This window comes from Clytia hemisphaerica, unplaced genomic scaffold, assembly GCF_902728285.1.
Source record: "Clytia hemisphaerica strain Z4C2 unplaced genomic scaffold, Clytia hemisphaerica genome assembly, whole genome shotgun sequence".
In the NCBI taxonomy this organism is placed as follows: Eukaryota; Metazoa; Cnidaria; class Hydrozoa; order Leptothecata; family Clytiidae; genus Clytia; species Clytia hemisphaerica.
This window is the reverse complement of record NW_027104328.1, coordinates 1,107,145-1,120,695: the sequence shown is the minus strand read 5'-3', so window position 1 is coordinate 1,120,695 and position 13,551 is coordinate 1,107,145.

The window sequence follows — 13,551 nt, the reverse complement described above, 5'->3', positions numbered from 1 at the left end:
CATAATCACCATTACAAAACCAACTAAACCATCAGAAAAGCAAAGACTGGTTAAAAAAATTGCTGAATTCCCAACTCGTGCGTTTCTTTGATTTAAATTCTTCTTGACGATAAATATAACTTGTAAAACATTCAATACAAACGCTGTTAATCCAACTATAACCCATATTGCCACATACGCTTGGTAAAATAAGGTGAACTCGTCAGGATTGTACTGTTTAACGGTGGTTGTATTTTTTGAAACCATTCTTACTCTGCTAAAATTACTGAGATTGTTCCCTCATTTTTTAAGCTGAAAGAAAAACTAAGAAAGCATTTTTTTAACAAAGTCATTTACAAACGCGTCGATTGTAGTTAAGTGGTTAAGGGTTCGATGAAAGTTTTAATAAAAAATATACATTTTAATATGTCTAACGTTATTAAAAGAAGTGCGATATATTAAGTGACTATGCGCAGTCAATATTTTTGCAATAGACTATGTCGTTTTATTGATCAAAAAGCAGTGTAAAGACTATTTAAAACTATTTAAAACTTATTTTATATTATAAAACAATCGTCAAAAATCCTTCATTATCAATTATCATTGTCATTTTTGGAAATCTATTATACAAATAAGGGCTAATCTATAGAGCAGATGTCGTGAAACATAAGTATATACCATTATGTACCATTTCTATTGGTGATAAAAGAGATATCAATAAAAAAAAATAAGTGCTAAGTAGGTTCAAGTTTCTTTCGCAGTTGGTTTTCAAAGACAACTGATTAAACTATGTATTGAAAATAAATCACTCTTTAGAGAAGTATGACGGTCCCTTTGAAATTTCCTCTTCATTTAAAGCAGCTCGAGATTTATTGGAAAAATTGATCTCCAATCATAATGATAAAATAACACGGTATTGGTTGCCTAGTCATTATTGAAAAAAATCAGCGAAAGGTTTTTCATTGACTTTTTCATTTTCAGCATCCTGTATCAGATGACCACGGATTTATATCCGCTCCTGGTTTCAAGTGCTGCTTGAGATTTGAGGATCAAAAAAATAGTTGATAAAAAATTGTGATGAAAAGTCCAAAGTTTGAAAATTCTGACACCATTATTGGGACTTTTCCAACTTTTTAAAACTTTTAGAGAAACCAAAATAAGACCAATCCATTTTTCTACATAAGCCCATAGTTTTGCAAAACGACCGTAGCATGAAGGCAGGGCATCCAGCTACGGTGCACAAAATTGTGGGTTCGATCCGCAGCCGAGTCACACCAAAGATTCCCAAAATGGTACTTTATGCCTCTCTGCTTGATGCTCAGCAACTAAAATCCAGAGAAATCCAGAGAAGGGAGTGGCGCTCTCCCCTACCTTCGGGTAGCCAGCTATACGAAAAGGGAGCCTTCAGGTCGCACTCGACTGCGGGCGCAAATTTACTTACTTTGCAAAGTAAACAAATACTAGCCGGTACCCGGCGTCGCACGCCGGTTAAGCTGTAGCTGAACGCACTAAAAGTCCTTTGGATGTTGAAGCTGGCTTAAAAAATGATCAAATTAATAAAAAGATATCTTCAAAGTTCGACTCTAACCCTCCCCCGGAGATCTTTTTCTCGCTTCGCTCGCATTAAATACGCCGTCCAGTTTTCGACAATTTTAGAAAATATCATGGTAAAGAGGAGTGAAATGTAGAAATGGCAATTCTTTAGGAAATGGCGGGAAAGCCACAAAATATACTGCAACTTTGGTTTTATCAGATTTAAAAAGATGCATAAGTCAATTCTAAATTGTTTTTTTTTAACCCTTGTTATAACTTTTCGAAATTAAACATGTAAAATGACGTACAGTATATGGCCCCTAAAACGGAGACGGCCCCCAAAACGGAGGTTTTCATTAAAATGAAGATTCTGACTTGTAGATTTATCAGAATTAAACGATTTTTGTTTATTTTGAAAGAAGGATGGTTATACTAAAAAATGAGCATGTTTTTGATGGTTTGAGACAGATTCAAAATAACATATTTGCGTCTAAAGGAAATATTTTAACACCAAAATTAGATAAAAATTGCATATAACTCACTCTAGCTCCTTGGATATTGAAAATAAGTTATGAAAACGGGGTATAGGAAACTTTCTGCACCTAATGCCGTTCAGAAAATGCAAATACATCTGTGACTTTAGAGGCTGGGTAAAAGATATAGCATCTTGAAGGTCAACCAGTATTTTGGAGCCCTAGAATCAGCATTGACAAAACCGAAAATTCTAAATAATTATATGAGAAAACGCAAAAAATCTTGGAATTCTATTCCTATCATCTTGAGTTAATAGTTTATAACAAAAAATTAACATTATATATAAAAATTTTCGCTGAATCAGCAAAAACGGCAAATTCTGTAATTTTTTTGCAAAATATAAAAATAAAAAATAAAAATACCATTAAAGCTTAATATTTTCAGTTTCAGTCAAGCTTTTTTTCTAAAATTTTCACAGCTTATTCCATACATGAATGGAACTATTTTCAAAAGAGATTTGTTTTCAAAAACTTAATTAAGACGTTGTTAAATCAAAATTGTCATTTTGAAAATTTCTAATTTTTCAGTTTGGACTTTGCAATATCGAAAATCTTGAAAAATTTCATAAAAATCATAAATTTTACATCCATCGGGTCGTAAATTTAAGGGAAAACAGAAATATGTTCCTAGTTTTTCCCCCTATTACAACTGGGCTTAATAATTTGATTTTAGCTACACCTCCGTTTTGGGGGCCCCAAACCTGCATTTTGACAACCAGGGGTATACTGAATAAATTTATGCCCAAAACCCTCTAAATCATATTTCAAAACTTTGGTCAAAATTTTGTATTCATATCTTAAAGATATCTCGAGAAATCGCTAAAATTTCAAACCTCCGTTTTGGGGGCCATTAGAAAAAAGCTACCTATCTTTAAGCGATTGAAAAATATTGTTGAAATTGAAAATTTTGAAAAAGAACCTATAGGAAATAAAGTAGAGATGTTAAAGGTTTTCATGCAGCAAAAATTTTTGTAAAATCTCTTTTCCTCTAGATTTGAGAGAAATTTCAAATTTGATCGCCGTTTTGGGGGCCACATACTGTACACAGTTTTTAACAGTATCAACCACTTGAATGTTTTTATATGAAAAAAAAATGGACTAATTTCTTCTCTTGCTTTTTATCGCCCTTTGAATGCTGTTATTGTTCGGCAAACTTTTTAATTTTCATGTTTTGATTCACATTTGAAATGTTTTGTTTTGAAAAGAATTCGAATGTCATTAATAAATACGATCGTTAATTCGCGAAAACATTTCAAACAAAAGAAAAGAAAAAACAGGATTGGCCAAATATTCGATCTGTCAATCAAAACAAACTTATCGAGAACAGAACATTGCTTGCGAAATCGAAAGTGTGCAAATGGCGCGAATCCAATAGAACAAATTTGGGGAGCAAGATACTAAAAGTCATAATTTTAAAACACAAACAAAGCGAAAACGAAAGTGGTGACACACAGACACACAAAGCACCCCCGGGGGGGGGTACTTAGGCAAATGGAGGGTACGGTATGTGCCGCCCTTAAGGGTACCTTTTTTGGACTTCCAAAGTCCCGCTAAGGGTCGGAAAAATCAGAAAATCAAATTTCAGTCCCACAAGGGTTCGAAAAATTGGAAAATTTCAACTTTTTACCCCCTGAAAGATCGAAATTTGGGCAAAATTGGTCAAATTTGTCCCGCTAAGGGTCGCAAAATTCTCCTTTGTTTTCTCCTTTTTAGTCCCGGTTAGGGTCCAAAGTTCGAAAGTCGGGCGGCACCCCCGTCAGCTCGCAACCCTAGTACCCCCCCCCCCCCGTGAAAGCACCGCTATTAATATATAGAAGTACCTTCCCACGATATGGTTTTTTATTCCCTCTCACCCCAAAAATATCAAGATTTATCCGATGGCCAAAGTATAGGACATTTGGTCCTTTAGAATGTGCAGCACAGCGTTTACGCTCTTTAAGGTGCATGTTTATAGGTGTTTTAAATTATTGCATCTTAGTCCTAAGCTTCATAGCCGCTAATACAGAAGTTATTGGGCTAAAATAATTTAAATGAAGTGTACTATCGTGTTGGCTTACTAAGACTAAAAAGTGAAACGTTAGTTAGTGCTGGCAGAAGGGGAATGCTTGCTTGTGATTTCCTGTTATTCCTTATACTCAGCCTATTTCACACTCACGTCCTCTGTGACCATAGTAATTTTGTTATATTTGTCATGTATAAAATATAGTTTTCTACCTGATGTAACCAACAAAACTATTGCATGTTGTACACTTTCTGTTAGAGCAACTATTCTTAAATCTGAAAATTTAAAAATCGTAATAAACAAATTTGATGGAGAAAAAAATGAAGACTTTTACGAAGAAGAGTATTTCAACTCGTTCTAAACTTGTTCTTAAAATTTTGGCAATGGAAGCCTTATGTTCTTATTAAGAAACGTGTTTACATGCTTCAGGTAACTTTGTCCATATTTTCTGCATAGAAGAATCTTTGTTATTCTTATTTCACCAAGAATATATATTTCTTCAATATAGAATGTGAAGTGGCAAAATACAACATTTCGTATATAATTTGTCATATATGATAACTTTAAAATTTATTTGTACAGTAGAGCCTCCTTAAATTGAGTTTGTATAACTCGAATGTCTCCTTAACTCGAACAAGTTCACTTCAGTTAACAATGTCTTACAAACCAATCTCCATGACTCGAAATTTCCCTAACTCGAACAAATTTGTATTCCCCGTGCGTGTTTAAGGGCTTTAAGTTACAGAGACCCCACTGTATTAGCTTATAGATCTTTAGTACATGATATTTTTCTACGTCACTTGTCAATTCAGATTATAAGTTTTACAAATGTAACAACAATAGCAAATAGTTCTTGAATTCCCAAGCGAATTGAATGATTACAAAATTAAATTTTTTCAACGTCTTCCTTAAAGGGAAATCTGCCCAGAGTTGTACATTCTTCCCCTTTAAAGTGAATAGAAAGTAACATGTAACATATGCATGAATCCTAATAAGCAACAAAAAATGAATTAGCATCGAAAATAAAAATATAACCCTAGTAAGAATCAATAAGCATATTCAGTTGTAGCAGAAATTTTCTTCTGGTCTCCAAATTATCCCCATCGTCTTCCACGTCTTCCCCGTCCACGTCCACGTCGACTTCTGCGGCCCCGTCTTCCACCACGGCGTCCTCTTCTACCTCCACGGCGTCCACCTCTTCTGTTGCGTCTGAATCGACGTCCTCCACGTCGAGACCTTCTAAACGCACGTCGAACTCGACGGAATGTTCGACGTACTCGGAAACCAGTAGCACGCCGAAATTTCAAGGCAGTTCTCGCCCCAAGAAGCAATCCACCGACTATGGGATCCTTTTGCACTATTTATAAAAGAAAAAAAAATTTTATTTTAAGAACAGCGTCTTTTAATAAAACGGGCAATATTTGGTTTTTGAAAATGTGTCTCTTATTACAATGAATTGAGCAATTTTCCTCGGATAGGCTTTTTTCATAAATTACTTAATTTATTGAGAAAGGAAAGATTTTTTAATGAATAGAAAGTAGTATTAATAAAATCTGCTGGGAGTTAATCACCATGGCAATAATTTCAAAACGAGGCAAGTGATGTTTGTGACGTAATTTATGAAAAGGTCTAATGACTTTATTATCAAGTCATTTACATTCTGGCTCTACAAAATTTACTTGTTGTGATAAAGTTATTCAGTAAAAAAAATTCTTCATTAATCTTTAACCAACCAAGGTGAAATAAACTTAACAAAGGCTCCGAGCCCTTACTTCTACTATATAGTATTTGTCTATTTGACCTTCAATAGCGTTCAATGTATTCTTTACCTTTAAGGGAATTGTCTTTGTCGGCAAGTTGAACCTCGCGATCATTTATTTCGTCATCGTCATCGTCATCGTTATCCGTATCCGCGTCATTTTCATCATCATTATCATTATCATCATCATCGTTATTGTCATTTTCCAAATCTTCTTTTTGATCTTCTTTATCCTCGTTTATGGTGGCATCTTCAACATTTTCAAAGTTCAATCTTGAATCAATTTTACCGTCATGCGATCTTTCATTTGCATTTTGGTTAGCTAAGTAAAACAAATCATGACTTTGAAAATTAATTCCTTCAACATAAAATCTAGATGAGAGCAGTCCGCAAATTAACCTACCGGATATTCGTAACTTTTCTGGAAGGCAACGTAAATGAGTAGTAATCACAGATATCTAAGCCCGAAGGGCTAAATTTGCAACTTTAAGCTTTCTCCAGCAAAAAAAAGTGAAGCAAAAATTTGACTTTTTAAATTTCGTGCCGATGGATAGGATCTAGCATTTAAATTGTTTTCGGAGCGCGAGATCAAAAAACGTAGGCGGCAAACGCTATTTCACATCTCTCAAACCGGTGAAATTGCATATTTTAGTCACGTGACTCTGGTAGGAAATCCTTCCAAAGATGAGCTTCACTTTTTGAACAAAGCTGCAAATCTAGCCCTTCGGGCTTTACAGATATCTGTGGTAGTAATATGGCCATTATCAGTTTATTTTTTGTGAGGAGAAAAAAAATTAAGTAATGATTACCTTTTGCAGTTGATATGAAAAAGCAAAGTAATGCCAAACAAAGAAGTTTCATCTTTTACTGTCTTGGTTTACGCAGTAATAAATCTTCCTTTTGATATCTCTCTTTTGGTGATCTTCAGAATTGAATGATTCTTAAAAGCCTTTCTTCCTCTTTTTATAGCCATGCCCTCCAACTCAACTCAAGTGTTCGAAACTTTTGACAGGGGGTGGAATAAAAGAAATACATTTGTACTTGGAAATTATTGTTATCAACATTTTTTGGGTCTCTTTCCAAAATCAAATTTTCCTCTCGCAATTGTGGTTTTCCCTCAATAGTTTCTATATTAACAAAGGATCTTTCACATCATTATGTGAAATTAATTTCTGTTGATAATTAATGAGTGCGATTATTTCTAATTTAAGGTATAATGACAAAGTGGATGTCATCGTTTTATTGCGGTTCTAAAAGTAGGAACTTTTTGAAATATTTCATGTGAGCGTACAGAATATCGATTTATCGGTTCATTCTCGGTTTCGACCATTGATTTTAAAAAGCCCCAAAAGAGCTAAAGAGGAATCCTTAACCTTTCTCAAGCAAGAAAAAGTGAATCTAGGATTTGCGCCTTATTTAGAATGACAAATTGAACATAGCTCTTTCTTTGTTTTTCAGCGGCGAAATCCGGCAATGGGTTTTAATATTCATCTAGAGTTTGTGTGATAAAATACTTGCTGTAAATTCATTCCCAAAACAAGATTTGTACTTTTCAGGGTTTAATACAATTGTGGCTGTTTTTCTAACGACTTTGAAGGGTCGAAACCTTTATTCACTTCACTTTTGACGTATGGTACTAATGGTTTTCTATATCTCCATCAAATTTGTGACATTTTGGTATACAGTTTGACCGGGTTTTGAGAAAGTCGATTTTCAGATTTTATTGGCCACTACCATAAATGAGCTTAAATTAAACAGAATCTTTTGAAGGACTTTTTGATAAAATGAATGAATAACTTTGACCTTTACGACACTTAGCGATAATTAAAATTCTCGAAATTAGGTATTTTATATGTATGCAGTTTCAAGGGGTATCCACTGGTAGTCTTCAATAAAGCTAATGAAATATAGTGAAAAGGCGTCTGACGCTAGTTAATAAACAATTGCAAAAAGGCATATTTTGATCTACAGTTATGTAGGTCATTTTTGTCAGAATCACTTTTGCTCTTCTTATTAAAACTTAATTAGGATACAAAAATCATTGCCAAAAATTAAACTTACAGTTTCCATGTCAAAAATGACTTTTGAGTAAAAGAAGAAGGAGAAGAAGGCACAAAGAAGTCTTTCTTTCTCGTGTTCTTCCGCGTAAGTTAACTCGAGCGTGGTATCTAAAGAATCCTATTCTTGTCTCCTGAATAGATGGGGGGTCCAAAAAAGCATCTCATGATGATGGGAGCATAGATTTATAAAGCCCGAAGGGCTAGATGTCGTGCTTGAAGCCATGGCAGGCAAAAAAAAGTGAATATTGGTAAAAATATTGTTGCTATTGTTTTCGAAAACCCGCGAAGCTTCTGATTGGTCAAGCACTGAAATTCTATTCTAATGTCACGTGACCTTGGTGTCCCTTGGTAGGATTTCCTACCTAACCACGGTACACTTTTCATCAAAAGTACGCCATCTAGCCCTTTAGGCTTTATAAATCTATGGTTGGGAGGAGGGCAGGCTGAAAATCCGCATTTAGGGAGAGAGTACTTTTTTTTTCACTTTTCAATAACATGAGTTTACGTAGACAAATGGATGGTTATTTTTAAGAATTACAAAATCCTCTTCGGGTCGCTAAAATAAAAAAAGTCTTATTTTAGCTTGTTCTAAAAAGTGTTAAAAGTGGGAATAAGGTGTTAGGATTTTCCTGCTTTAGACTTTTCATCTTAATTTTCTTTATTCGCAAATATCAAGCGACACTCAATTGATCTATTACTAGGAAACCAGGTACTTTGTACACGTTTTTCATATAAGAACGTTCAAATTTTCAAATTTTTTAGTTTCAAGCCTAAAAATGGTCTCACAATGTTCTTATTTTTACCATTTTGTTAGTGTATAAAATTTTCCAATAAATCTTGAGCCGTGTAAATATGAAAAGAAAAATTTCAAAGAGACCCCTAAAACTTCTAAATAGTGATCGATTTTGAATACATAGTTTAATCAGTTATCTTTGAAAACTAATTGCGAAAGATAACGTTAGAAGAACGCTAAAACAACCGGCTGGGATGACATCTGCTCTATAGATTAACCCTTATTTGTATAATAGATTTCCAAAAATGACAACGATGATAAAGGATTTTTAACGATTGTTTGTTTTTTCAATGTTTCAGAAGAACAAAACGTAAAATCAGTTTGAAATGGTCTTCACACTGCTTTTGATCAATAAAACGGGCTAAAACGACAGATGTTATTGTAAAAATATTGAGTGTGCTTAATATATCGCGCTTCTTTTAATAACTTTAGATACTGTATGTTAAAAAATATATTTCAATTTTAGAAATATTTTTGATTAAAACTTTCATCGAATTTTTAGCTATTTCTTTTAACTACAATCTGCGCATTAAAACATTTACTTAGTTTTTCAGCTTGAAAGAGAAGAGAAAAATCTCAGTAATTTGAGCAAATTAAGAATGGTTTCAAATAATACAACCACCGTTAAACAGTACAATCCTGACGAGATCACCTTATTTTACCAAGCGTATATAGCAATATGGGTTATAGTTGGATTAACAGCGTTTGTATTGAATATTTTACAAATTATATTTATCGTCAAGAAGAGTTTAAATCAAAGAAACACACGAGTTGGGAATTCAGTAATTTTTTTAACAAGTCTTTGTATGTCTGATGGTTTAGTTGGTTTTGTAATGGTGATTATTATCGTTGTTATTTTCATTCTACCGGAACGTCATATATCAACTTCAATAGATTTGATATTCTTATTCCTTGAGGGATCTTCCATCATATCCATACTGAATCTTGTAGGAATCACAGTAGATAGACTGTGGTGTGTTATGAAACCAATACAGTACCGAAACTCAAGCCGAAAATATGCTGTGTGCATATGTGTATCTTTATGGGTTTTAGCTTTATTGATCATTTCTGTAGTAGAACATTTATATAGCATTAGAGGATTTTATATCAGCCTTTCTGTATATCTGGTTATATTGCCATGTTTGATTTTCAGTACTTGTGCTTTGCTTTGTTGTTGCTATTTTTTGATATGGCAACGGTTGATAAAGAATAGACATACACTTGAACGTGGCAATAACCAAGATACAAATGAAATTGCAGAAACCTTGGAAAGACAACGGCAGACTGCTTTAACCCTTAGAGAAAAGAAGCTAACGAAGATTTCAACGTTAATAATTGTAACTTTTGCAATATGCTGGTTACCTTTGGCAGGGTTATATATTTTAGCAAGATACAATTACATTAATATGGAACATATTAAATTGATTATGATTTTCCAGTTGTTGGCAACTTTGAATTCGGTTGCTAATCCTTTGTTGTATTTGGGTACCATGAAAAAGCGAATGGAACGTCTATGTTATGGAGTGAGAATTCAATGCTAAACTCAATAACTAATATTTTTTATCAATGCACCAAGAAATTTGAACGTTTGATACCTTTTTTGGGCCACCTGTCTAATTAGTGTTTTACAGACCAGAATATGAACTTGAACAAAATCATGTATTGATTGATTGACTCGTTCGATTTGGCTGAATTTGTTTCTGAAGGCTGTTTTGTGAAATTAAAGATACAAGTAACAGAACAAATTCCTTCCCTTGTGTATTTGGTACTTTTCAGACCGTCTGTAAAATACACGTTGACCACTTACCGGGACTCAAAAACTACTGGAGCTTTTGATTTGTCTCATCAATACCTAACACTTGATAACATTTCAATTCAATTAAATGAATATTTCAAAAGTTATCAAAAAAACTCTTTGCTCGACCCCCCCTCCCCCCTCCCCCCCCCCCCCCCCCCCCCCCCCACTCAAGATGCTCAAAGGGTTAAGTCAGTGTTTTTTACACTTTTGGCAAAAACGTGAAAACTAATTTTCGTCAAAAACGGTTTTTTCAGTCTAAAATCACGATTCTTGATTATTTTGGGATGAAAACTTCCAATAAGTTGCGAATTATAATTTCAAATCTGTTGAAATTTTTTCCTCGAGCAATACTTGATGAGACATTCCAAAAAATTAGATTTTGTGTTTTTCTCATTTGAAATTGTTATATACAAATTTCAAAGTTCTAAATACGATTTCCTTACACCTTCATCCCTGAATTTCGAAAAACACAAGCGAAGAGCACTTTTTTATTGCTTATTCCGTCACAAAAGTCAGTTAAAGCTAAACATAAGTTTTTAAGGTTTTATCAAATGATTTTGAGTCCTATAACATCTAAACTTGGTGGAAAGTCTGCTGAGTCGTACAAGATTACCCTAGAAAGTTTTTAGAATGATATTCCAACCCTTACAGAGTCAATAAGTATTTGAAATTCCATTTAACTTGGGACTATATGGAAGCAAAATTATTTAACCATATTGATTATCGAACAAAGAAAGAATTTTTAGCATGAACTCATAATACATATCAAGATAAAGTTAACGAATTTTAACAATGAATACTAATGAAAATCTAAAGGAGCTGAGAAAGATTAATATTCCAACAAGAAATATCAGAAAAACCTAACCATAGTAACCTCTTTGAGCTTCTTCGGACTATTCCCAGTTTGAAAAGCTTAGAAACATAATAAGTATCAAGAACTCGATTAATTGTAGAAGTAAGATATTTCTAGAGTTCAGAAGGATGAAATATTCCGTTTTTAAAGGCTTACCTAGTTCTAATAATGCAAAGAAGTCGAAGTCTACCAGTCACCCAAGCAATGTAACATTTCTAATTCTAACAAAAATATATATATTTTCTGGCATTTTTCAAAAGTTTCATGGAATAAATAATCTTTGCACGCTCTAAACTACAATACTTTCGATGAAAAGTTTCTTTGTCATAATATGAAACAAGTCTGTAAAAAGGAGCACTTTTGAACGAGAAGCTCAGACTATGGATTATAACTTGACATGAACGTAGAGATGCTTCTGGGTAATTTATTTCGTATTTTTTTAACACAAGAACTAGTTAGGAATATATCAATCTTAGAAGGCTCTCTATCACAAGTAACGCTTTATCAAGTGATTATCTAACCTTCTCTTCGAAAGGATTTGATGATTCTCAGCTATTTTCTCTTCTCAAATCTCAAACAATAATAGACACATAAGGCATAGTTTATTGGATAGATCTTGCAGTGAACACGCCTTTTGTATTGAAATACATATATGTTACATTATAAATATAAATTTGGTTACGGTAAGTATTACAGTGGTCATTTGTGTAAATTTTGACATCACGCTATAGCTAATAATGATAAAAAATACTTTTTTTAGAATGCATGGTTATTGTTATTATCCTCTAAAGTAATATACTTGTATTGTTGAATAATTTTACATGTTCAAATTCATCAAATGAAAATATGTTTATAATTACGTAGAACTTGGGAATAGTTAAATTCCCGGGGGGGGGGGGGGCAGCTGGGCAAAAGGACCGACGGGTATGTGCGGGTCCTAAGGGTACCTTTTCCAATATGTTTAAAATGCACTGTAAGGGTCGGAAAAACTAGAGATGCACTGTAAGGGTAGAAATTTTAGAAAATTCTTGAAAAATCTAGATATTTTGACCAAAAATGCTAGAATTTTGACCAATTTTTGCACGAAAGGGATCGAAAATTTGGGGGAAAATGCACTCTAAGGGTATGATTTTCACTGATTTTTGCTGCACTGTAAGGGTGCAATTTTAAAAGCCAATTTTTAGCCCGCACATACCGTCAGTCCGCAAACCCAGTGCCCCCCCCCCCCCCGGGGTTAAATTGTACTGTGACGAAGCATGTAGCGTAAAACCCCCAGTGGCTGTTTATTCTGGAGGAAACATTATCTCCGACCAAGGCGTCACAACGACCTTCGGAGGTTAAAGGTCCTCCCACTATTTATAATGTGAAGTATAACGTAAAAAATTCAAAACATTTTATAGTTTGGTTTCTGGTATAAAGTTCTTTCATCGTTTCAAATGTCCACGTTAGAGTGTCGAATTTTTGTAATGTAACGTATTTTGCAACTGTAATTCGAATGTATGTCTCAACGATAGTTGTGTCCCGGTATCGCTCCAGTAGAACATCTTGATCGTTGGGTCATGGTTGCCCAGCATTGATAAACGGGTTTTCCAGGTTTGGGAGCGTGTAAGAAAGAAAATTAAAAATAGCATTAATGTTATAACAGTAAACTTAAATGTGAAACTTAACTTAGTTCAAGGCGTATGCAAGAGCGAGGATTGACAAGCTGACAAGCAGTTTCTTTAAAGCATATTGCGCATGCGCAGTTTGTTCCAATCTGCGCAAGATGGTAGATTTTCGTACGAAAAACGCGGAGAAGCTCGATTTCCACCTTTCTTCGATTGTTGGAAATCACACTTCTCAGCTATTTTCTCTTCTCAAATCTCAAACAATAATAGACACATAAGGCATAGTTTATTGGATAGATCTTGCAGTGAACACGAGGAAGAAAAGACAAGCAGCGGAAATTTTAAACATCATTTTCAAATTCATAATTGTCTTGAAACTTTAAATCTGTTCAGTGGTTTGTCTTTAATGTACGTATCACGACTAGTATTGGACGACCAGCGACCATGTTTTGAGATCATTCTATCTGACACACCGTTGTTAGCTGATTCGGTTGCAACCCCAGAACGAAGCGAATGCAAGCCATACTTAGCCTTGTCTTCAACAATACCGGTTAAGTGGCCCTTCGATGAGTCTCTGGCTGTGGTGTATGAAATTGGTAGGTTTCCATGGGCCGAATGACCAATCTTACACTTA